This window comes from Colius striatus, chromosome Z, assembly GCF_028858725.1.
Source record: "Colius striatus isolate bColStr4 chromosome Z, bColStr4.1.hap1, whole genome shotgun sequence".
Taxonomy (NCBI): Eukaryota; Metazoa; Chordata; class Aves; order Coliiformes; family Coliidae; genus Colius; species Colius striatus.
The window spans coordinates 17,890,153-17,914,964 of NC_084790.1; positions in this window are offsets into that span (position 1 = coordinate 17,890,153).

The following is a 24,812-nucleotide window of genomic DNA, read 5'->3' on the forward strand; positions in this document are numbered from 1 at the left end:
GCAGGAACAAGAGCAGTGCTGAGCTAGTTGGTTTCTGACTACCCTTGGTGACTCCAGAACCCATGAATTGCAACAGAACAAACATTGCCCTGCCAATCAATAACAATGATCAATAATAATGTTTTCCATTCAAAGCTTTTGTTAAAGCTCATGGAAATGCTAGATGCCTTTCTTCCTTAACAGACTGGAAAGTTGGGCAGGGAGAAACCTAACAAAATCCAACAAGGGCGAGTGTAGAGTTTTGCATCTGGGAAAGAATAACCCCATGTACCAGTACAGGTTGGGGAATGAACTGTTAGAGAGTAGTGGGGAAAAGGGACCTGGGGGTCCTGCTGGAGCATGAGTGAGCAATGCACCCTCATGGCCAAGAAAGCCAATGGCATCCTGGGGTGTATTAGAAGGGCTGTGGGTCAAGAGAGGTTCTCCTCCTCCTCTACTCTGCCCTCATGAGAATCTGGAATATTATGTCCAGTTCTGGGCCCCTCAGTTCAAGAAGGACAGGTTGCTGTTGGAGAGAGTTCAGTGCAGGGCCACAAAGATGACGGAGTGGAGCATCTTCCTTATGATGAAAGGCTGAGGGAGCTGGGGCTTTTTGGGATGAAGGAGACTGAACAGTGACCTCATTAATGTTCACAAATAAATAAAGGGCAGATGTCAGGAGGATGGAGCCAGGCTCTTCTCAGTGATGTCCAATGATAGGACAAAGGGCAATGGGTATCAGCTGGAACATAAGAGGTTCCAAAGAAATGCAAGGAAGAATTTCTTCACTGTGAGTGTGTCGGGGCACTGGAACAGGCTGCCCAGATGGGTTCTGGAGTCTTCTTCTCTGGGAACATTCCAAACCCACCTGGATGAATTCCTGTGTGACCTACTGTAGATGGTCCTGCTGCTGCAGGGGAGTTGGACTAGATGATCTTTTAAGGTCCCTTCCAGCCCTTAATATTCTGTGATTCTATGATTTAGCTCTAATTTTCATACTGAGACCCTCTTCTGGTTTTTTTTTTTCTGTTCCAGATGTGTGCATACTCAGTGAAGTTATGTTTGCTTCTCCAACATATACATGAGGCCTCATCTGGAGCCCTCTGTCCAGTTCTGGGCTCCCCAGCTCGAGAGAGACAGAGAACTTCTGGAGAGAGTCCAGCACAAGGCCACCAAGATGGTCAGGGGACTGGAGCATCTTTCATACGAGGAAAAGCTGCGGGAACTGGGGCTGTTTAGTCTGGAGAAAAGGAGACTGAGGGGAGAACTTATTAACATTTACAAATATATAAAAGGTGGGTGTCAGGAGGTTGGGACATCCCTTTTTTCTGTTTTAGCTAGCAACAGGACAAGGGGTAATGGGATGAGGCTGCAACACAAAAAATTCCATTTAAATATAAGAAACAACTATTTCACTGTTCAGGTGAGGGAGCCCTGGCACAGGCTGCCCAGAGGGGTTGTGGAGTCTCCTTCCTTGGAAGTCTTCAAGACCCGTCTAGACATGTAACTATGCGACCTGATCTAGGTTGACCTGCTTGAGCAAGGGGGTTGGACTAGATGATCTCTAAAGGTCCCTTCCAACCCCTACCGTTCTATGATCCTATGATAACATAACATAACATAACATAACGTAACGTAACGTAACGTAACGTAACGTAACGTAACATAACATACATGACATGACATGACATGACATGACAGTGAATAACAATTTTCAGTGGTTCAGAAAAGATATCTTCACAGTACTAGCACTGAAATTCCTGGTGTTACCTGTCAAATAGTTGACTCAATGGGCCAATATTCCTTCACAGTCTTCTGCACATATTAACAAAAATTTACATGGAGTGTATCACAACTCTACACAGAAAAAACACTTGCAACTAAAGCAATAATGTCAGCAGCTCCTTAATTATAGAATCACAGACTCATAGAATAGTTTGGGTTGGAAAGGACCTTTAAAAGCCAATTAGTTCAATCACCTTCTGAAATGAGCAGTGACATCTTCAACTAAATCAGGTTTTGTAGAGTCCTGTCCAATCTGCCCTTGAATGTTTCCAGGCATAGGGCATCTACTACCTCTCTTGGCAACCTGCTCAGTGTTTCACCACCCTCATTGGAAAAGAAATCTTCCTTTTATCTAGTCTAAATCTGCCTTCTTTTAATTTAAAACCAGTACCTCTTTGACTGTCACTACAGGCTCAACTAGAAAGTTTAGGTCCCTTGAAGTACAGAAAGGCCACAATAAGGTCTCCCCATAGCCTTGTCTTTTCCAGGCTGAACAACACCAACTCTCAGCCTTTCCTCATAGGAGAGATGCTTCAGTCTTCTGATCTTTTTTATGGCCTCCTCTGGACTCACTCCAACAAGTCCATATGGTTCCTGTACTGAGGGCCTCAGACGGCACTTCAGGTGAGGTCTCACTAGAGCAGAGCAGAGGGGACAAATCACCTTCCTCTACCTGCTGACTATGCTACTTTTGATGCAGTCCAGGACACACTTGGCTTTATGGGCCAAGTGCACATTGTTTCTCCATATACGGTTTTCCATCTATCAGTGCCCCCAAGTCCTCCACAGAGTTGCTGTCAATTCCTTCATCCCTCAGCCTGTATTGATACCTGGAGTTGACTTAACTCAGGTGCAGGATCTTGCACTGGGCCTTGTTGAACTTTATGAGGTTCATATCAGCCAAATGTTTTGTAAATTCCTGAGTTTGTCCAGGTCCCTCAGAACGGCATTTGATCCCTTGGGCATGTCAACCACACAACTCAGTTTGGTGCCATCTGCAAATGTGCAGAGGGTGCACTCGATTCCACTGTTTAGGTCACTGATTAAGATATTAAACTATACTGGTCCAAATATAAATGCCTGAGGGGCACTATTGTTCACCTAGAATCATAGAATAATAGAATGGTAGCGGTTGGAAGGGACCTTTAGAGATCATCTAGTCCAATCCCCCTGCAGAAGCAGGTTCACTTAGATCAGGTCTCATAGTTACATGTCCAGGAGGGTCTTATGTCTCAACAACACAGAGTTGTTAATCACTACTCTCTGGATGTGGTCATCCACCAAACAGCCCACCAATCAAATACATGTCTTTCCAGAGAAAAGGATATTGTGAGTGACTGTGTCAAAGGCCTTACAGCAGTCCAGATAGATGACATCTATATCTCTTCCCTTGTCTACTGCTGCGGTCACAGAAGGCCACTGAGTTGGTCAGGCAAGACTTGCCCTTGGTGAAGTCACACTTGCTGCCTCAAATCACTCTCCTGTTCTCCACATGTCTTAGCACAGCTTCTAGGAAGATGTCTTCCATGAGCTTCCCAGGCATGGAGGTGATGGGGACATGTCAGTAGTTTCCAGGGTTTTCACTCTTAACCTTTTTTTAAAATCAGTGCAATGTTTCCTTTTTTCCAGTTATCAGTGACTTCACTGCCATGGCTTTTGAAATATCATGGAGAGTGGCTTGGCAACTATGTCCACAAATGCCCTCAGGACACTAGAATGCCTTTTGTCAGGTCCTGTAGACTTGTATATGTTCAGGTCTTGAGATGGTCAGTAATCTGGTCTTCTCTTACAATAGGAGGGACCTTACGCTCCTGTTCCTGGCTTGAGGTCCATTCACTGGAGAGGTGTGGTGAGAGAGTTTGGCAGTGAAGGTTGAGGCAAAAAATTTGTTGAGTACCTCAGCCTTCTCCTTGCTACCAGTTTGTCAGTTGTATTCATCACAGAGGGTACACTTTCTTTGACGTTCCTTTTTTGACTACCACAACCGTAGAAGCCTTTCTTATAATTCATTATAACCCTTTCCAAGTTCAACTCCAGACAGAACATGGCTTCTCTAACCCCATCCCTACACAACTGGGTGACAGCTCTATACTCTTCTTGGTATACGTGAAGTTAACTTATCTGGAACTTTAGTGTCTTAACGAGTGCCATGTTGTTCCTCATTATTGTATGGGAATGAATATCTAATTAGGTCTAGTTAAACCTCTATTTACATGTTATTTTTACGTAGAATGGGGATTCTTCCCAGGCTAAAAGTCAATGGGATTTTTCATGGCATGAACAATTTTTTCAAGCATTCAGCAGTATCTATGACTCTGTCAGTTCTCAAATGTGTGACATCAATGACTACGGATGTCAGTAATTTTGTCGAATAAAGCATCTGGCAATTGCTGCCCAATATCGCTGACATGTATATCAACCACTCATGCATTAAGACAATAAGATTAAACTCCAGAGGACAACTATGGGTGTCCTCTGCCATAATCATGCTTAAATTAATATTCCAAGTGCCATCATAAGTTGGTATAAAAGACATTTTTTATGCATGTGTTGTCTAAGAGGCCTAGAAATTTACTCTTAAAATTAATTTTCCTCTCCTGTAGCTTTAATTTTAATTTGAAAAAAAAAAGCTTTAGTGAAAGGTGTCTTTTCTCAAAGCAGGTATTTTTATTCTTTCACAACTTACATAAAGTGACCAAAAATCACTGTAGATGTGTTTGAGAGGTTTTATTAATTTCTTACTAAGGTGACATTGTTTTCTTTTAATTCCTTTTATATCTAGGACTTATGAACACACAGTGTCAAGAAGGTTTCAGAGAAACCATAAGTAATCTTTTTATAATATAATTTGTGCAATGTTACTTAAAACACATAAAATCTGCAATACTCTATGATTTTCTATACTTATGGTCTTCTGGAAGATTCATTTTGCTTCTTTTACTGGAGAAAGAGGCAGTAGAATGTGTACTGTTGGAAAGGTAAAGACAAGAGTTTGATATCTATCTTCACAGTGAAAGGTTGCTAGGAAATTGCCATAACTGCCAACTGAAATAAGTTTGTTACCTGTATCTACCCTCTATGGACAGCTGTAAAATGCATACTAAAATTGCAGTGGACTAAAATTTTCATCTTCAGAACTTAAACCAAAATGAAGGTGATTTTAGAGACAATTAATATTCTACTTGTTTCAGAGAAATGCTCAGGAATGTGAAAAGTACAGAGGTAGGATGCCATACAAAGCCTGATATTGAGAAATGAGTCCAACAGATTTGTCTTTTCTCATGAAGTTTCAGAGGTCTGAGAAAATCCTCAGGCTTTGATCTAGCTGACATCAGCTGGAAGAATCTTCATAGGCAAGCTGAAGGAAGAGAGGTTGGAAAAGCCTCAACTAGGCTGAGCAAACAGGTTTGCACAAAAACACTGAACATAAATGTTTTGTAAAAGACACAAAGCACCTAAAAACCCTCAGATATGGATAACTCTAAAGTAATTTTGACTTAAAAGATGGTTTGCCAAGACACATTTGCATCAGAGGCTGAAACGAACCTTCCTCATTGTTAGCATTTCCCTCCTTGATTTCACTTGTGCAGAGCAGAATGGGTTCAGCTGCAATGTGTTTGCCCACTCACACACAAGCAGTTAAACCTCTTGCTAGAACAGAGCTATGCAGTCCTGCTCACAGAAATCTGCCACCTAAATGGCAGTGCTGGGGAGTGAGAAGGCAGGACCCTTGAGTCTTCAAGCTCAGTGTCAGCTACGATCCTCTCTACCAAAAAATATTTTATGCAGCACTAATTTTATTGTGATAAAAGTGTTTCAGCAGCTGCTACCTTACCTGTGATATTTGAAATATGAATCCAGAATTCACAGCTTATCAATAAAACCACATTGACTTTCACAGAGGTTGTCTGACGAATTCGAGTACAACAGTACAAACACTTACATCACTTTCACAGCTGATAAACTGCAGTTCTTAAGTTTGTTAATTAGATCTTAGTTAAGCTTTGTCCTTCCTGCTTTTGTGCAAACCTTTAACATTTGAGGATGCAATTTACATGCATCAGGCAACACAAGCACTGAAGGAAATGCTTGTTTAGGTAATAAGCTGGTGCTCTCTCCACTTCTGGGTTTTAGCCACCATGGAGGTACTAGCTCCCAGGATTCATAGCTACTGCTTATTCAGGCAGCTCTGTAGTTTGTGGTGCATATTAATTTCTGTCCAACGTGGGAATTCAATTTGTACTGTACATTTCATTTCTTCACAGATTTAGATTTATTTCATGTTCTCTGCTTTTAATTAACTCTCTGGCACAGCTGCTGGACAGGATATAAAAACTCATTCCTCTCCCAGTGTTAGGAGTACACCACCAATCATTTACTGCTTAGATGGTGGTGCAGGAGCTATCAGTTTCCATGGCAACCAGGGCCATGGTGATTGATTCCTTGCCAGTGTGGCATCACCACAGGGAGTGAGGCTTGTGATTTTTGTATGCTTGCAACATCCATCTAATTAAAATGGGATTAGAGAATCATCTCTGTATATGTTCAACAACCTCACTGCAATCCGTTTATGTAAATGTCAACTCTATTCAACACAGTAGTTGGAGTGTTTATGAAGAAACAGTTGTTTTACTCCCAGTTTCAATGGGGCAGGGGGAGGGAGAATATTTTGGCTACTAAAAATAAAATTTAAAAAATTATCCTTTCACTGATGCTCAAGTGTTATGCAAATCGTATCCTGTTTCCAAATCTGAATCATGACTATAGGGAGTAAAGATGGCAGAGCTGTTACAGTTCTGCTGATGTGTTGCTGGCTAACCCGGGAACATGTGCTGTGCATGTCCTGGAAATTCATTAATTAATTTAGTATGTATGAATTATTTATTTGTGAAAAGCCTTTAATTCATATGATTGATTTTAGTTCACTAGCATCTCCTGAGAGCAAAGTAATCCTTGTGTTCTCATAATTTTTATTTCATAGAGCATTCATCAGGTTCTATAACAGTTTCTTGGAAATTTGTGAAGTCTTTACAGATTAGACAAGATGACAGATCTCTAGTATGCAAGGAGATTCCAGATGAAAAGAGAAGCTCAGGGATTTTTGGAGGGCTAAAAGTGAAGCCAGGTTCTTTGGAGGATCACTAGATGTAAAGGCAAAGGAGAAAAAGACAAAGCAAAGGACTAAAGGTGACTGATCTGTCAGGATGTTTTCTTTATATATCACCATTTCTTCTGTATAACGTGACGAAATAACACAAATAATGACGGCTTGCGGTACCTAATGGTCTTGTGCCTGTTTGCATTTCACTTTGTAATCTATTTCTGTAGTATAAAATTTGGAAGCATTGTATAAATTATAAGATTTTATCCAAAAGCCCATTGATAGTAGTCACACAGATAATTTTTTTAAAAGGCTTTTTCCTCTTTCAACAGAAGACAACTGACTGTATAGCAAACAATGATATACAGATGGTAGCAATGCCACAGGAATGCTGTGTTTTGTCATGCTTCCATAATAAAATCCTCCCATATGAACAAATCCAGCTCTGGTCTGAGAGATCAGAAATCACAGTGTCAGAAAACAGAGATGAATGATTGTAGTACAGAGGATTGACTCTGATGGAGCAGCAGCCAAAAAACCTGAGCAACAGAAATGGAGACAACTGAGATGAAAACATGGTGGGTCTATCTGAATGAAATCTCCCTGAAGTTTTCAAGAACTGAATCCTGCCAAATTGCCTGAGAAAATGTACATGATGCAGCAGCCCCAAGACCTCCATCCTGCCTTTATTCTGGCTTTTTGAGAAGACAGAGCCTTGGTTCAATGTCAGCGCTGCTATCCACAGAGGTACAGAATATTTGCCCTTCTTCAATCCCCAGTACTTACAGATTTCACAGATAACTCTTTTTATGTACAGCTGTATCTGAACCTGAGGAATAACTCTATAGTACAACCCAAGTGTTATGGTTTGACATGACAACCTTTTCTGGTAAGGGGGAAGGGGCTGTAAAGATGGCTCCTGTAAGAAGTTGCTCACAACTCTCCTCAGCTCTGAGCCAGACTCACTTCTGGGGCTGAGTCAATTAGATGCCTCCACGATCACTTTTTAAGAGCAAGCCAGAAGAGGTTTCTTCCTCCATCTTCCTCCATCTTTTTCCTTCTTCTTCTGCCCCTTCTTTCTCTTCTGGCTGCTGGTGGTGCAAGGAGTAGGAACAGTGAGAGAAACAACCATGTGGACTCCAAGGTCAATGAGGAATGAGAGGAGGAGGTGTGCTGGCACAGAGACTCCCCTGCATTCTATGGAGAGAGCTGGTGAAGCTGAGATTTATTTTCATTTCTTTAAAGACCCTGCATCAGCAGTAGAGACTCATTTTGATAACGAGCCCATATCAGGGGCAGAGACTCGTTTTGCTAAAGCTGGCCTGAGACCAGGGGCAGCGATTCACTTCATTAAAGGCCCCGAGCCAGGGTCAGTGACTATGGCCGGAGGAGGCCGTGTCCCGTGGGGGGACCCAATCACTTCACTGCAGACCCCAAGCCAGGTGTAGTGATTTTCTTTTTTAAAACTATGGCCAGAAGAGGCCTTGTCCCGAAGGAGGGACCCTTTATCACTACGGCTGGAGCAGGCCATGTCCCGAAGGAGAGACCCAATATCCACAGCCGTAACTGTGGGAAGGAACCCATGACAAAGCAGCTGATTAAATTTATGCCCAGAAAGGCCTTGTCCCTAGAGAGGGACCCTCTATCTGCAGAAACTGCAATTGTGGCAAAGAATCCATGCCAGAGATATTCGCTAAAGACTGTCCCGTGTGAGGGACCCTGTATCGGCAGAAGCCGCAGCTGTTGGGAACAACCCACACCAGAGATGTTCATTAAGGACTGTGTCCCTTGGGAGGAACTCTGTGTCAGAGCAGGGGAAGAATGCCAGCAGTCACCCTCATCTGAGAAGAGAGAGGCGGCAGAGCCCATCTGTGAGAGAGTGACCACATCCCCCCATTCCCTGAGCCATTGAGGGGGTAGGAGATAGAGATATCAGGAACCGTGAGCTGGTCCCAGGAAGAAAGGAGGGGGATTTTAAAGTGCTGGTTGTAATTTTCTTATCATCCCACTCCCTTTTTGCTTTTATTCTGTTCTGTTTCTTGTAGAATAAACTTTTGTACTTTCCTCTCTAAGTCAAGTACTGGAGTCTGTTTTGCCCAGAACTGTAATTGGCAGTGAGCCCTCCCTGCCCTTGTCTTAATCCACAACAACCTTGCTTATCTTTTTACTCCCATATTACTCCACCATCCTAACGAGGATGGGGGTGAATGGGGGCAGTGAGAGAGAGACTGTCGTGGAGCTGCTGTACCACAACACCAAGTCCACAAAATGTGGATCAGGCTCAGGATAAAAACTTAGATTGTAAGTTGGGGGGTTAAGTGTGTAAGTGTGTAAGTTATGGGTTGTACATACCTGCCTCTTCCATTTCCTTTTGACAAGTAAATCACTGCCACCAATAGCTCTGGAGCTATTACATGTCCTTCCACAGAAACTGTACAAGTATGGGACAGAAAATTGTTTGTACCTTGTGTAAGCTACAATAGTAAATGCCACAACCACTTTCATTCAAAACAGCTCAATTCATGTTATTGTACATCCAGAGAAATCCACCTTAAACAATAACAACCATATAAATAAACAAAATCCAGAAAAAAAGACAAAGCAAGTAATGATAAAAAATCTGCAGGCACCTTCATGCGAAGCTTGAAGCTCTGCCTTCCCCCTTAGGGTAAGCCCAGGAGCCATTTGATCACCTTGCCTTTTGATGTATTTTACCTGATAGAGAACAATCTTCCTTCAGGGCCGATTGTCTCCTGGGAGGGAATCAGTCTTCAAGAGATTTCTGTCACTTGCATTTCTTCAGAGAGAGGCTACTGTTTTTCTCAGATTAATAAAAACAACACTCTTTGTACATTAAAACAACCCAATTACATCAACAGCAGAAGGATGGTGAGGGGCAATGTGGGCCCGCTGCTAAACACAGAGGGTGCCTTAGTGTTAGAGGATGCACAGAAGGCTGAAGTACTGAATGCCTTCTTCGTTCCAGTCTTTATGGCCAAGGCCAATGGTCAGGAAGCCCAGTCAAGCAAGGATAACAGTATAGCCTGGACAACAGAGGACTTGCTCTGGGTGGAAGAGGAAGAGGTTAAAGACTTGTTGGCTAAGCTTAACACTCATAAGTCAGTGGATCCTGATGGGATGCATCCTAGAGTGCTGAGGGAGCTGGCTGATGTGGTTGCTAAGCCTCTCTCCATCCTTTTTGAACAATCATGGAGAACAGGTGAGATGCCTGAGGACTGGAGAAAGGCCAATGTCACCCCAGTCTGCAAAAAGGGCAGGAAGGATGACCCAGGAAACTACAGGACAGTCAGCTTCACCTCCATCCCTGGAAAAGTGATGGAACAACTCATCCTGAATGTTATCACTGAGCATATGAAGGATAAGATGGTTATCAGGGGGAGTCAACATGGCTTCACCAAGGGGAAATCCTGTTTGACTAACTTGATAGCCTTCTATGGCTAGATCAGCAGATGTTGTCTACCTTGACTTCAACAAGGCTTTTAACACTGTCTCCCACAACATCCTCATCAGAAAGCTCAAGCAGTTTATCTTGGATGAGTGGACAGTGAGTTGGATCGAGAGCTGGCTGAATGACAGAGCCCAGAGGATGGTGATCAACTGCACAGAATTGAATTGGAAGCCTGTGGCCAGTGGAATTCCACAGGGATGGGTTCTGGGGCCAGTCTTGTTCAACATCTTCATCAACGACCTGGATGAGAGGACAGAGTGTACCCTCACCAAGTTCACTGATGCCACCAAACTGGGAGGACTGGCTGATTCCCCAGAAGGCTGTGCTGCCATTCAGTGGGATCTCGACTGACTTGAGAATTGGGCAGAGAGGAACGTCCTGAGGTTCAACAAGGACAAGTACAGAGTCCTGCATCTGGGAAGGAACAACCTCATACACCAGTACAGGCTGGGGGTTGAACTGCTACAGAGCAGCTCTGCAGAGGGAGACCTGGGAGTCCTAATTGATAATAAGCTAAATATGAGCCAGCAATGTGCCCTCGTGGCCAAGAAGGCCAATGGCACCCTGAGATGCATCAAGAAGAGTGTGTCCAGCAAGTCAAGGGAGGTTCTTCTCCCTCTCTCCTCTGCCCTGGTGAGGCCTCATCTGGAGTCCTGTGTCCAGTTCTGGGCTCCTCAGCTCAAGAGGGACAGGGAAATGCTGGAGAGAGTCCAGTGCAGGGCCACCAAGATGATCAGGGGACTGGAGCATCTTTCACATGAGGAAAGGCTGCGGGAACTGGGGCTGTTTAGTCTGGAGAAAAGGAGACTGAGGGGAGAACTTATTAACATTTATAAATATCTAAATAGTGGGAATCATGAGGCTGGGACATCCCTTTTTTCTATAGTAGCTAGTAACAGGACAAGGGGTAATGGGATGAAGCCAGAACACAAAAAGTTCCACTTAAATACAAGAAAAAACTATTTCACTTTGAGGGTGAGGGAGCCCTGACACAGGCTGCCCAGAGGGGTTGTGGAGTCTCCTTCCCTGGACCCACCTGGAACCTGCCAGGTTCCTATGCAACCTGATCTAGGTGAACCTGCTTCGACAGGGGCATTGGACTACCTGATCTCTAAAAGTCCAGCCCCTACCACTCTACGAATTATATCTGCCTGGACTCCTCTTTCCACATCTCACAAGTTGTTAAGGAAAATGTTTTGGAACTTTATTATCCAAAAATTCAAGCAGCTATAAAATAAAGTCTAAAATGACAACAGCTTAAGTGAGATGACTAGCTTAATGAATCCTACATTTCTCACTAAATGATGACCAGTTACCTCCAAAGTAGTAGATTATACATGCTTTAAATCTACAGATGGAGGCTGAAAGGCACTAAGAAGAAACTTTTAAAAGATTTCTCTTTAGAGAATGAATATTCTCTTAAATAAATACTCAAAATTCAGTGTTACAGTGGCAAATTTACAATTTGATTCAACTACTGAAGTGTAAGAGTAGATTCTTATCCCCTTCTCAAATACTTTTTGCAGCATGCCCATGCTTGTGATTTCAGCACCATGAGCTCTAAAATATCTTGGAATTTTCCTATATTAAATGTGGTCAATGATTTTTTCTTCTCTGTAATACTTTTACAGGTAATGCAGGTTTTCACCTGCAAATAGGACTACCTTTTTGTGCAACTTCAGATGCTGCACAGCAATGGAAATTAGAAAATAATTTTGAGTAAGGTTTCAGAGGTTTAACAATATACTGTCTGGTTTTAGGTGGAAAATTAAGTTTTAAAATTGGAAACTAGGATCTTTATGTGTGGTTTCAGTGACGGATGTATTTTTCCATCCATTTAACTCATTTAATGCTGCTTGCCTCTCTCTTGAGTCAGTATCAGAGGCACTCCAGGTACTACTATTGTAATAGTTAAAGCTGATGTTAAATCAGCCCCAGATTTGAATGTTTCATTCTGTGGCTGTTTCCTTCAGAAACAGAACTAACTGAGAATGATAAAGTTAACCTGTCACAGCAGCATGTAACAGGTCAAGCAAAACAATATAGCTGAAGAAAAGAATCTTGGGAAATAACTATTCAAAATATTTGCTGAAAAATGTTGATGATTTTAAAATAATAAATATATTAGAAGAAATATAGTTCAGATTGTAAAATAGACATTTAAAATAACTGCAACAAAGCTCAACATTTTAAAGCAAGATACTGGAGTGAATATAAAATCATGTAGAGAGTGGAGACTTGGTTTTCTTGTGTGTAGCCAGAATCCTTCGCATTCCTTTCCCAGCCAAGCAGTCCTGCTGACTTGAATCCTTTACAGTTAGCTGAATACGATGACCAAGAAAAGATGCTAATCAAAGATATGTGTCCTCTGCCCGCAGAGTAGCCTGTAAGGACAACACATCAACAAACTTACCTCCTTGCTGCAGATGTACTCTAGAAGAACCACTGGAAATGGTATCTAGCATTTATTCTTAACCAGTCCTTGGTGATGCTCATGGCTGTGAATACAACTAGTGTTTTTAATTTTGTTTTCAAATATGGATAACTGCCTACTCTGAACACAGCTGAGACAACTCAACCCATTTAATTTAAGCCAGTAGAGACACCATAGTGCTCTATTTAGGCCTGTTTTATATAAATCATCCTGTCCTAGCAGCATCCTGCCATGTCTGTAAACAGTGTTTTTAGTCTTTCACACAGATAGAATCCAAATGCTACTATATTTTTGGGTTTTGAACAAACTCTTATTTATTATTCTGATGAAGGATTGTTTACAGTACATCTTTTAGTATTGTTTTGTGTATCTGTAAGAGTGGTCTGAATGTAGGTTGCCTATCCATTATTGTTAAGTAATAGCAGGAAAGATATTGCTACTGAAGTGGAACTGCTGATATCACCTTATTCCATGGTGTGGAAAATTATTGAATATTGAAAGCAAGTGAGTTTTTTCCAGAGGTTAGTTTTTGATGGTTTATGTCTGAAATATTAATGCAAAATCTAACGCTCAAGCTGCAGAATTTTGTAGTTAATACAAGGGGACAGTCAGAGGCACACTTGAAATATGGTTTGAAACAAATGTGTTTGCTTCATGTTGGTTTTATATTTCTGTCTCTGCTGCAGAACAGTTAGTGATCATACATAATACAGAGCTGAAAAGGAGTATGATCTGAAAGGGACTGAGAAGAGAAAATCAGTGACTAAAACCTAATTACAGGTCCTGCCTCGAAGAACCTCATCTGCCATGTGGTCCAGTGTTCTCCACTTCTGACAAGGGGTAGAACATGATTTTGCTTCAAGCTGTGACATTATAGCTTTTGACTCACTTTCAAAGCACAATAAATTGTATGTTTGGTATAATTTTCTCCTACTAGAGCCTGCCAGATCATCTTGGCAGAAATACAGCTTCATCAGCCCTGCTACTTGTCCTGTTTGTTATGGACTTTTGATCACATCCAGTGGTGGTGACATTTTCAGGGATGGATGGAAGTCACCTGAGGCAAACAAGCCCCAGTTTTTTGAGAACACAGAACACAGCTACAAATGGAGCATCATGTGCCCATTTGAGAGGCCTCAGTCTAGCAGTAAGGACAACAGAAAGTCCTAGCCAGTAGTTTCCTGTCTTCAGAATGCCAGTGAGGTCTTCCTTGGTACCATCCTCCCTTGTTCCCAATTGTTTCTCAACTCATCTCTTTGGGCATTTATACAGTCTGGTAAGAGATCATAGCAATATTAGAGTAATTTTACATTTCTGAAATGGAATAAAAGGTATTGATGGCTTTCCCACAGCTTTAAGAAAAAATATCATCTAGGTGAAGTGTCAGAACGGAAAGAAATGAGTCTGTAGAATTTGTGGGGCAAAACAAAGAATCATCAAGTACCTCTAGTGGTGGTTCCTCTGCATACTAAGGCAAGACTAACTGGATTTTGTTCATTTTGACACAGTTTTCAATAAAGTGTTCTACTAGCCCTTCAGCAATGAGATCTATCAGTGTCATTTGCTAACTCAGCCACCAACATGCTGGTCCTCATAAGATAAAGTCTCCATCCTGCTTACTGTACTTCTGCCCACTACCAAGCAGATGGTTCTTTCCCCCTTGTCATGGCTTCTTGCACACTCACAGTGACAGTAGCAGCTTCACAGCATCCATTTCTCTGCAGGCATTGTAAGTCCCGTAGCATCTTCTGCATCACATCCATGGGATGGAGGAATTACTATGTGGAATGACCATTGCCAGGGGTATCTTATACCAGGAGCTGTTGAAAGGCTCTGTGATGGCTCCCATTGCAGGACCTGGCCTATGGGACTCCTAAGACAGTCAAAGGTGGCATTTTTAACTCTTGTGAAGCTGCAGAAGTTGGCAAGGATTTGGCTTTGAATTTTCAAGAATCATAAAATGGTAGGGTTTCCATCCCTGTTTCCACCTCTCATGGGTGGCTGCTTTCTGCCTGAGTTGTCCCAGCAGATCCTTGCTCATCCATGGAGGCCTCCTACCTCCTTTTCCTCCTTTCTTGCCTGCTGGGTCAAACTGATCCTAAGCTTGGAGGAAGTGGTGCTTGAAGATTGACCAGCTCATATGGGCACTTCTATCTTCTAGAATCATATCCCATGAGATCTGTCCAAGTAGATCTTTGAAGAGGCCAAAGTCGGCTTGCCTGAAATCCAGGGTCACGTCCTGCTTTGTGGCCTGCCTCTTCCACACAGGATCTTGAACTCTACCATCTCATGGTCACTGCAGTCGAGGTTGCCTCCAACCTTCACATCACCAACCAGGCCCTCTCTATTCATCAGTACCAGGTCCAGCAGCACACTCCTCCTTGTTGGTTCCTCGATCACCTGCGACAGGAAGTTGTCATCAACAATCTGTAGGAACCTCCTGGACTGTGTGTGCTTGGCTGTGTGGCTGTCCCTGCAAATATCAGGGCAGTTGAAGTCCCCCATGAGGACCAGGGACTGTGATCATAAGGCAGCTCTCTGCTGTCTGTAGAAGGTCTCATCCACTTCCTTTTCCTCATCAGGTGGCCTATAGTAAACTCTTACAACAGCATCACCTACCTTGCCCTGTCCATTAATTTTCAGCCATAAGCACTCTACCTGCTCCTCATCCCCACCCAGGCAGAGCTCACTGCACATTAATTGCTCCGTCACATAGAGAGCAACTCCACTTCCATGCCTTGTCAGTCTGTCTTTCCTGAACAATCCATAACCCTCCATGGCTGTGCTCCAGTCATGGCAGCTGTCCCACCACGTCTCTGTGACCGCAATGAGGTCGTAGCCCCGCATCTGCACCCACATCTCCAGTTCCTCCTGCTTATTCCCCAGGCTGCGTGCATGGGTTTAGAGGCAGCGCAGGGGCTTACTCAAACACACAAGTTTCCCTGGACAGATGCAGGAGGATCCTCCCCAATTTGGCTCTTCCTCAGGGTGGTCAGCCTTCTGCATCTCAGCCCAGTGTGCAGATGAAGGGCACTTATCATTGTGTTCCCTGTCCTGCCCTGTTTACCAGCTAGAGGGGACAGCTTGTTCTGTTTTGCTTCTCCCTCACCCCCCAATTCCTTTACTTTAAAGACCTCTTTATTAAGTTTGTTAGCCTACCCTCAAATATTCCAGGGCCCTTACTGGAGAGATGAATCCCATCCCATCCTATCACGCTGTAGACCCCAAGGAAGGGTCAAAGAACCCAAAGCCTTCCTGCTGGCACCAGCCTCTCAGACAGGAGTTCACTTGTCTGATTTTTCCATTGCAGATTCCCCCTTTATCTCTAGTGAACAGGATAGAGGAGAAAATAACCTGGGCTACTCTGCCTTTTACCTGCTCCCCCAAGGATTTAAAATCCTCCTGAATCCTGAAGATTTGATGAACTTAGTTTTGTAATTCATACCACAGCAAAAAAAGACCATTCTCTGCTTTTTCACTGGTGGACACAATCAAAGTAGGGTTGCTAACAGATATGCATTGCTTCCTATAGTATGTTATAATCCAGGAAACTTATCTTGAAGCCAAGGGCACTATGTCATACCAGAGTATTTAGGATACAGTCAACCAACAGCATCATCTTCTACAAACGCTGTCATCCTGAAAACAAAACTCAAGTAGGTGTGAATAGTGTGAAGAAAAACAGGCAGTTCAGCAGTCTTTATTAACAGCTGGATTCTGGAAAGCCTAGAAGTGATGGTTTCCATGCTCTGACCCTGCAGATTACAGGTCTTGTCTCCCAGCTGTTTCATATGACTAGCAGCTAGAGTCATAACTGAAACCTCAAAATCCCAGAAAATCTACAATTCCCACCTGAGCCAGGAACTGAAATGTCTGGGAATTATTTAATCCCAGCCATCAAGTAGTTTACAGAGATGTTAGAAAGAGTTGTTGGCACATTTCAAAACCTTGCCTATCTTATCACACACTCGTGGAAACCAAAATGTCTCTGCAAACATTTGAAATTTGACAAAACTTCATTCTCTGATGGAAAAATTGTTCCCTTTGAGAATTTCTGCACAGTCTACTTAGCAGAGTTGAAATAAATCATGTTTCAGAGATAAGACCAAAGAAAATAATAAAAAGGTTTTCTGCAGCACTTTCAATGGTTTCTGAGCAAGCCCTTTGTAACTGTATTCTGCTGCTTTATCTCCACCTGAGATCACCCATACTTACTTAACAGCTTTATCCTAGCTGCCCAGCTTCATCAATTTGATAACAGCCAAAAAATTGTTTTGACAGTCAATTTGCTTTGTCAAAATCAAAACTTATTACTGCAGCGTTGACTTGTTGCCACTGTGGTATGTTGTTAAAAGACCTCTTTTCACAATTAGACAGACCTTAACACTTTGTATGTCTGCAAGACTGAATCACTTGGTCTTTAATTACTGGAAGACTAACTTCACCATCCAAAAACAGCTCTAGCAATTACAGTGACAGTGCTAACAGTACACGCAATTTATGGATAAACAATTAGCATGTTTCACAGTGCACTGCCAAGTGAAACAAATTTGGAGCTTTTTTTTAAGGTCTTTTAAATTCTAAGTATGTAAGAAACTCTTATTAGGAATAATGAGATTCTTAAAAGCCCACAGAATTTGCTTCCTAGTATTATTTTTCAGTTCCTTTCAAGCACAGAATAAGAAAAAAACTTGAAAATGCTTTCCTGTTATTATGAGAAGATCAGACAAGATGTCCAGGCAGCTTCTTTCACTAAAATTTTGCTAGCCATAATATTGGTGCATTTAGCAAAAAAAAAAAAATAATAACAAAAAAGCCAGTATGTTCAGAAAAAGTGAGCCAGCTCTGTGGGCACATGTTCACGATAACAATCACCTGCTGGGTAAATCACAGTTATTTATTCTATTTCAGACACTCTTGGATTTGTTAGGGTTAATATCAGAAGAGCAATTACATTTCCAATTTCAGAAAGTTTTTTCTGTGTTTATTGGTGCAATAATAGAGCACTGGTGTAGACTTTAAAGGCTTCTCAAGATTTCTCTAAAGGAGGAATGGATTACTATTGTAATTTGAAAGACGGTGACAAGCAGACATTTAGGGCATTCTACTTACTTAAAGTGATACCATTTTCCATAATGCTCAAGGTCTGTCATCTGCCTCAGTAATTTTTTCCTGCTACTTCTAAATAGAGACTTGGCACATAAACTCTTGATTTGTGGGTTCCAGTTAAACTGCTCCTTGGACAACCCAGGAGGAGCAGTGAGGACCTAAGGAGCCAGGAGTCTGGGAAGGGCATCTTGAGACAGAGATGAACAACAATACAGGAATTTATTTTTCAGAAACGGAGTCATGGCTAGACATCATACATAAGTGAAACAAGATGAGTATCTTCATCTGTCTGAATTTAAGTACCTTGAATGTGAGAAACAGCATATTGATCATCATGTTCACAGTTTTGTATTTAGGGGCTTGACAGTCCTTAAATCTCACTTTGGGCTGCTTTTGTTTATGAGGAATCTAACAAAATGTTAACAAGTGTCCAGAATAAGTCTTGCAGAGTACCATTGCTGGACAGGTTTATATTATATCCCAAAGGAGAGAACTGAACTGCCACTGTTCAGTACTATGCCGTACAAATACCATTCTGAAAAGGGGTGACCTGCTGAAGGTCAAGACAGGAGAAGGAAGAAAGAAACCCACTAGGATGGTGTTCAGAGGCTGCTGCTCTGGCCAGACTGCTGCTGTGAGGCAAGCGGAGAACAAGTTTTCAGGATCCAGGAAGATCTCTCAAGTGAATCTTGGAGTCTTCTTGTGGAGTTTTTGGATAACAGCTGTGAAAGAAAGCATTCCAACAACAGATGAGCCTCTTGAAAAAAAAAAAAAAACCCAAAACACAATAGCAGATCAAATAGCAGAGATCCTGAAAGTCTGCACAAAAATATTCAGTGTGAATTTTCAGAGCATGCCTGGACAGCAAAACACAGCCACAATCACCAATTTTGGCAGCAAGCCAGAGGACAAAAGAATGTTCTGTACTCACAGAATGAAAAATTACTACGCCTCTTGAGTTTTGCTGTGGGACCAAAGAAGCTGTGTACTTTTTATGATCTATGTAATGAGTTGGTGCAAATCAATATGAATAAATAAGTGGGCAGTGTCAATAAATCCTTACCTTAAATGATACTCATGCAAGATACCTGACTGACATGGATTTGCTAAAACAAAGTGATTTGCTTCCAGAGTGATGGAGCCATTGCACAATATGGAAAAATTTGCCCAAAATAATAGTTTAAAAATAGGAGTTGAAGGTGTTTGATTATCTGTTCAATATATTTTCACAATATAAGCTAATTTAATAAAGTGGATCTCTCTTTTCTCTTTGTATGCTGCCCTATAATTGCTAAAATAAATTAGATCCTCATGATGAGGGAATATTTTGGAAGTAAGCTTGTTATGCTAAGCAAAATATCCACCTTCCTACTCCTTAAATATGCTGTTATTATAGAATAAGGTTAAATTAAGGCCTGAGAAGGAGTTTTAAGAGCCCAAAAGATAAAAAATTTACCTAAGTCTCCAACATTTTATCATAGAAGTATATATTCATTAGTGATAATAGAATGGTAGGGATTGGAAGGGACCTTTAGAGATCATCTAGTCCAACTCTCCTGCAGAAGCAGGTTCACCTAGATCAGATCGCATAGGAATGTGTCCAGGTGGGTCTTGAAGACCTCCAAGGAAGGAGACTCCACACTCTCCCTGGGCAGATGCTGCCAGGGCTCCCTCACATACACAGTGAAATAGTTTTTTCCTATATTTATATGAAACTTTTTGTGTTCCAGCTTCATACCATTACCCCTTGTCCTGTTGCTAGCTACAAAAGAAAAAAGGGATGTCCCAACCTCCTGACAACCACCATTTAGATATTGGTAAATGTTAATAAGATCTCCCCTTAATCTCCTCTTCTCCAGACTAAACAGCCCCAATTCCCACAGCCTTTCCTCATATGAAAGATGATCCAGTCCCCTGATCATCTTGGTGACCCTGCGCTGGACTCTCTCCAGCAGTTCCCTGTCCCTCTGGAGCTGAGGAGCCCAGAACTGGATACGGAACTCCAGATGAGGCGTCACCAGGGCAGAGTAGAGGAGGAGCAGAACCTCCCTTGACCTACTGCCCACAGGCACAGGATGCCATTGGCTTTCTTGGCCATGAGGGCACATTGCTGGTTCATGTTCAGTTTATTATCAATCAGGACTCCCAGGTCTCTCTCTGCAGAGCTTTTCTCCAGCAGGTCAATCCCCAGCTTGTACTGGCTGTTCCCTCCCAGATGCAGAAATCTGCACTTGCCCTTCTTGAACCTCAGATGTTCCTCTCTACCCAATTCTGAAACTGGTCAAGATCCTGCTGAATGGGGAATCAGCCAGTCCTCCCACTTTGGTGTCATCAGTGAACTTGCTGAGGGTGCACTCTGTCCCCTCATCCAGGTCGTTTATTGAAGATATTGAACAAGACTGGCCCTAGAACCCATCCCTGTGGAACTCCACTGGCCACAGGCTTCCAATTCAATTCTGTGCAGTTTATCACTGCCCTCTAGGCTCTGTCATTCAGCCAACTCTCGATCCACCTCACTGTCCACTCATCCAAGACACACTTCTTGATCTTTCTGATGAGGATGTTGTGGGAGACAGTGTCAAAAGCCTTGCTGAAGTCAAGGTAGATAACATCGGCTGCTCTCCCCTCATCTAGCCAGCTGGTTATGCACTCATAGAAGGCTATCAGGTTGGTCAAATAGTATTTCCCCTTGGTGAAGCCATGTTGATTCCCCTGATAAGAACCTTTTCCTTCATATGTTTAATGACAACATTCAGAATGAGTTGTTCCATCACCTTTCCAGGGATGGAGGTGAGGCTGACTGGCCTGTAGTTTCCTGGATCATCCTTCCTGCCCTTTTTGCAGACTGGAGTGACACTGGCCTTTCTCCAGTCCTCAGGCACCTCACCTGTCCTCTGTGATTGTTCAAAAAGGATGGAGAGAGGCTTAACAACCACATCAGCCAGCTCCCTCGGCACTCTCGGATGCATGCCATCAGGATCCACTGACTTATGAGTGTTAAGCTTAGCCAACAAGTCTTTGACCTCTTCCTCTTCCACTCAGGGCAAGTCCTCTGCTGTCCTGGCCATCTCGTTATCATTACTGGACTGGGCTTCCTGAGCATTGGCCTTGGCCATAAAGACTGAAGCAAAAAAGACATTCAGGACTTCATCCTTCTTTGCATCCTTGGTCATGAGGGCCCCCTCAGTGTTCAACAGTGGTTCCACATTCCCTCTCATCTTCCTTCTGCTGCTGATGTACTTGAAAAATTCCTTATTACTGACCTTAACAGTCCTGGCTAAATTTAATTCTAGAAGGGCTGTAGCCTTCCTAGTTGCACCCCTGCGTGCCCTGGCAATGTTCCTATACTCTACCCAAGAACTCAAGAATCATCACAGCAGATATCTGCGGTTACAAGAGTAGAAAGAAGTTAAAATGAGACCTAAGAAAAAATGAATAATTAATACATTGTGTAAAGGCAGGGGAAAGTTTTCAGTGCATTAGCCTGTGTAGGGGAAAAAAAAATATCCCTGGTTGAAAAAAACAGAGTTACAAATATTAGGTAACTTGATATTGGCTGTTTGAGTGTACCTAGAGTTTCTTTCGCTCCAGAAAATATTAAGGACTGGACTGCATGCAATCTCACCTGCTGCTCATCTGCATGCATCACAATCGTAACACAGATTTATAAATGGTAAGGAAAAGTATCTCTCATGAGGAGAAAGAGCGATTGAACACTTTAGAATAATAGGAACATTTGAGATGATTACACTCCCTTTGCAGATTCAGAAAATGATGTAATTTGTTTTAACAGGTCAATTGACATGAATTATTCACTATCAGAGCAATGCTGGTGGCACATCTGTGTGGAGACTGCTCTACTCCGGTTTAGCAATCTTGCACGGCACACCAACATGCATGTTGAACGTTGTGATGTGAACCCAATGATCCCACAACCACACTAGAGCTGATCTGCAGGCAGCCAGAACAGCCGTATCTTTCCTAGACTTTTGCACCCATGGCTGCAGTATCTGAAGCATAGATTTTCATCTATGAAGAGGAGACTGAGGGGAGATCTTACTAACATTTACAAATACCTAAAGAGTGGGTGTCAGGAGCTTGGGACATCCTTTTTTTCCATAGTAGCTAGCAACAGGACAAGGAGTAATGGGATGAAGCTGGAACACAAAAAGTTCCACTTAAACATAAGAAAAAACTATTTCACCATGAGGATGACAGAGCAGTCGAATAGGCTTCCCATTGAGGTTGTGGAGTCTCCTTCTTTGGAGGTCTTCAAGACCCGCCTGGACATGTGACCTGATCTAGGTGAACTTGCTTCTGCACGGGGCTTGGACTAGATTATCTCTAAAGGTCCCTCCCAACCCTACCATTATATGATTTTATGATTCTATATACCTAAAACCAGACAGTGGTATTTCCCTTTTGAAACTTCTTCCTATCTGAGTTGTTGTGAGCTGCTGTATATTTCTCTTTAGTCCTGGATGAGACTGGTCTTGTCCCATGGGGCATCTGCAAGCCAGTCCATTTCCTGATACTCTTATGAAATGGGACTGCCATTTAGATTTCCTTGAGCTTTGAAATCTTTCATGGTCTTTTGCTACCTCATGAAGAGAGACTTGCTGATTTTTCTTTTCTTAGGCTTGTCACAGGTGAGGCAGAGTAAAATAGCAGAACAGCATGCATAAACTACCACCTCTCCCACACCTTTGACTTCCATCCTTCAAATACTTAACTCTTCTGTTTCTATTCATCATTCCATTAAGCAACTCTGTATCACTTCGTTTTCTTTATGCATTCACCTCAGGAGTGATGTATGTTACTTTTCACAGACTAATTAAGATTTGGACTTCTTTCCTCTCAATGCTACAATTTTGTGCACAAAAGAGAGTTTTGATGCCTTGCCTCACATAGGATTAATCTTCCTTTTATATGAGGAAATGTTATTGCAAGATGGGTTTGTCTTTAATTTTTCTGGGGCTTTAGTATGCTCTATGGACAACACAGTTTGCTGGTTCAATAGTAGGAATGTTTCTCAACATACTCCATGAGTGATATCATACAGTTTGACAATCTATGGTTAATATTTCAGTCTTACCTTGCAATAGGTGAATTCCCTTCCCCTTCACATAGAGTCTTTGTCTCTCTGCACTCGGCATTGCTTGCAGTTGTTATGGAGCAGGCAAGTGGGGAAGACTTTAGAGAAGGTCAGATCATTTTTTTAAAGGTCTCCTCTGGGAACTAAAGCAAGCGTTTTCCAGAAACAGTGAGCAAATCTCCAACCAAATAGGATTACTGATGGGTATTATGCACTAGGACATGATTTGCACCATTATTCCAGGATGAAGATGACCTCAGTTTCTCTTGTGGGATCCTGAATGACTAGGGTCCCAAGTCCTTTAAATTCACTAGCCTGGCTTCAATGCAGTGAGGTCCATTGAGGTTTTCTGGTCTCAGCATAAGAAAGCCTAAGTCATGAGGTGGGTTGTGAAATGCTTACAGTCTATTAATTCAATGCAGCCAGTGAGAGATGAGTAAGGGACTGATCATAGATGCTACACACATGATTTCCTTGGTAGATTACTGAAAAATCTTGCTTCCAGTAGTGAAAATGTGTGATGCATACCAAAGACTGACTAGATAGAAAACCTTTGGTAGTGAGAACAAACTCTCATGTTTGTATTCTCTCCCTAATATCAGTCCCCTCTCCACCATGATTTCCATCCACTCAGCAAAGCAGCTAAGATAAATTTGTTAACTTCTGTGCCTTGATCATTTCTTGTTCAAACAATAAAAGCTAATTAAGATCCTTAATTTAAATCAATCGACCCATCAAAATCCTAAGCACATATTCTCAATAATATTTCTTTTGAAGGGATGAGGAAATGTAATTATATGATACCAGATTCCTTTCAATGCTTCGTTGTACCTGAGTGGATTGTGTGTGCAGAATATTTACAAAACTCATCTTATGTACCAAAACAGATAGATAAACTTATTAGTAGGCAAAGAAATCTGCCTCTGTAGTTTCCAGTATTTGACTTAAAAATGAATAGCTGTGGATAAGATTAGGGAAGAAAAAAAAAAAAAAACCTTAAAAAGAGAAAGGGAGAGAAAATAGGATGTATTTTGGAAGAGAAATTACATGTAGTCTAAATTTTTTTAGCTTTAAATCTGTGAGTGAATTTTATTGAAAGGTAGAAGAAAGACCAAAAGCAAACAACCAAAACCAAGTGGCAGTAGAAAAGTTTTAAAGTAATTGCTCATATTCCAATGGAAATGATTTAATTCAAGATGACATTTAAACAGTCCTCTCCACCCACACTGTTGGAAACTGAAATCCAAACACAACAGCATTATGTTAATACTGCATGAAAAATTTAACACTGAACAAGAAGAGAAAGGTACGTCCTAATTTCAGTAGGAGTAATGAAGCACAGAAAATGGCAACAGAACATATAGTGACTCAAATGTGTAAGCTACTTACGGTGATGATACAAGAGCTGTTAGTTAACACATGGAAGAGATTGTGCAGGAACGTAAGCTACAGATGAAAGGAATATTAGACACCATATATTTCATCAATTTTTAAAAATCTTCTGGAATGGCTCATTCTTCATTTAAACTGTGAGAAAGAGATTTCCACTTCAAACCATAAAAGGTAGCAATATGAAATGCTTTCCTACTCTACTTTGTCTATGCAAAGCCCAGTTGTCATTCAGGTATCTAGGCTGTGCAGGTTGACTTCAGAAAGGTAAATGAGTGACACACAGGATAACATGTTTCATTTGCTCTGATAGACTACTTCTAAAGTGGCATGGGTAGAGAGACCATGTGACGAAATAATTTCTGGGAATCTCCAAAATAGTATTTTAACAACCAGAATTGCTTTTAATCAGGTGGTGATGCAAGGAAAACTCACTGCTCTACAAATCAGT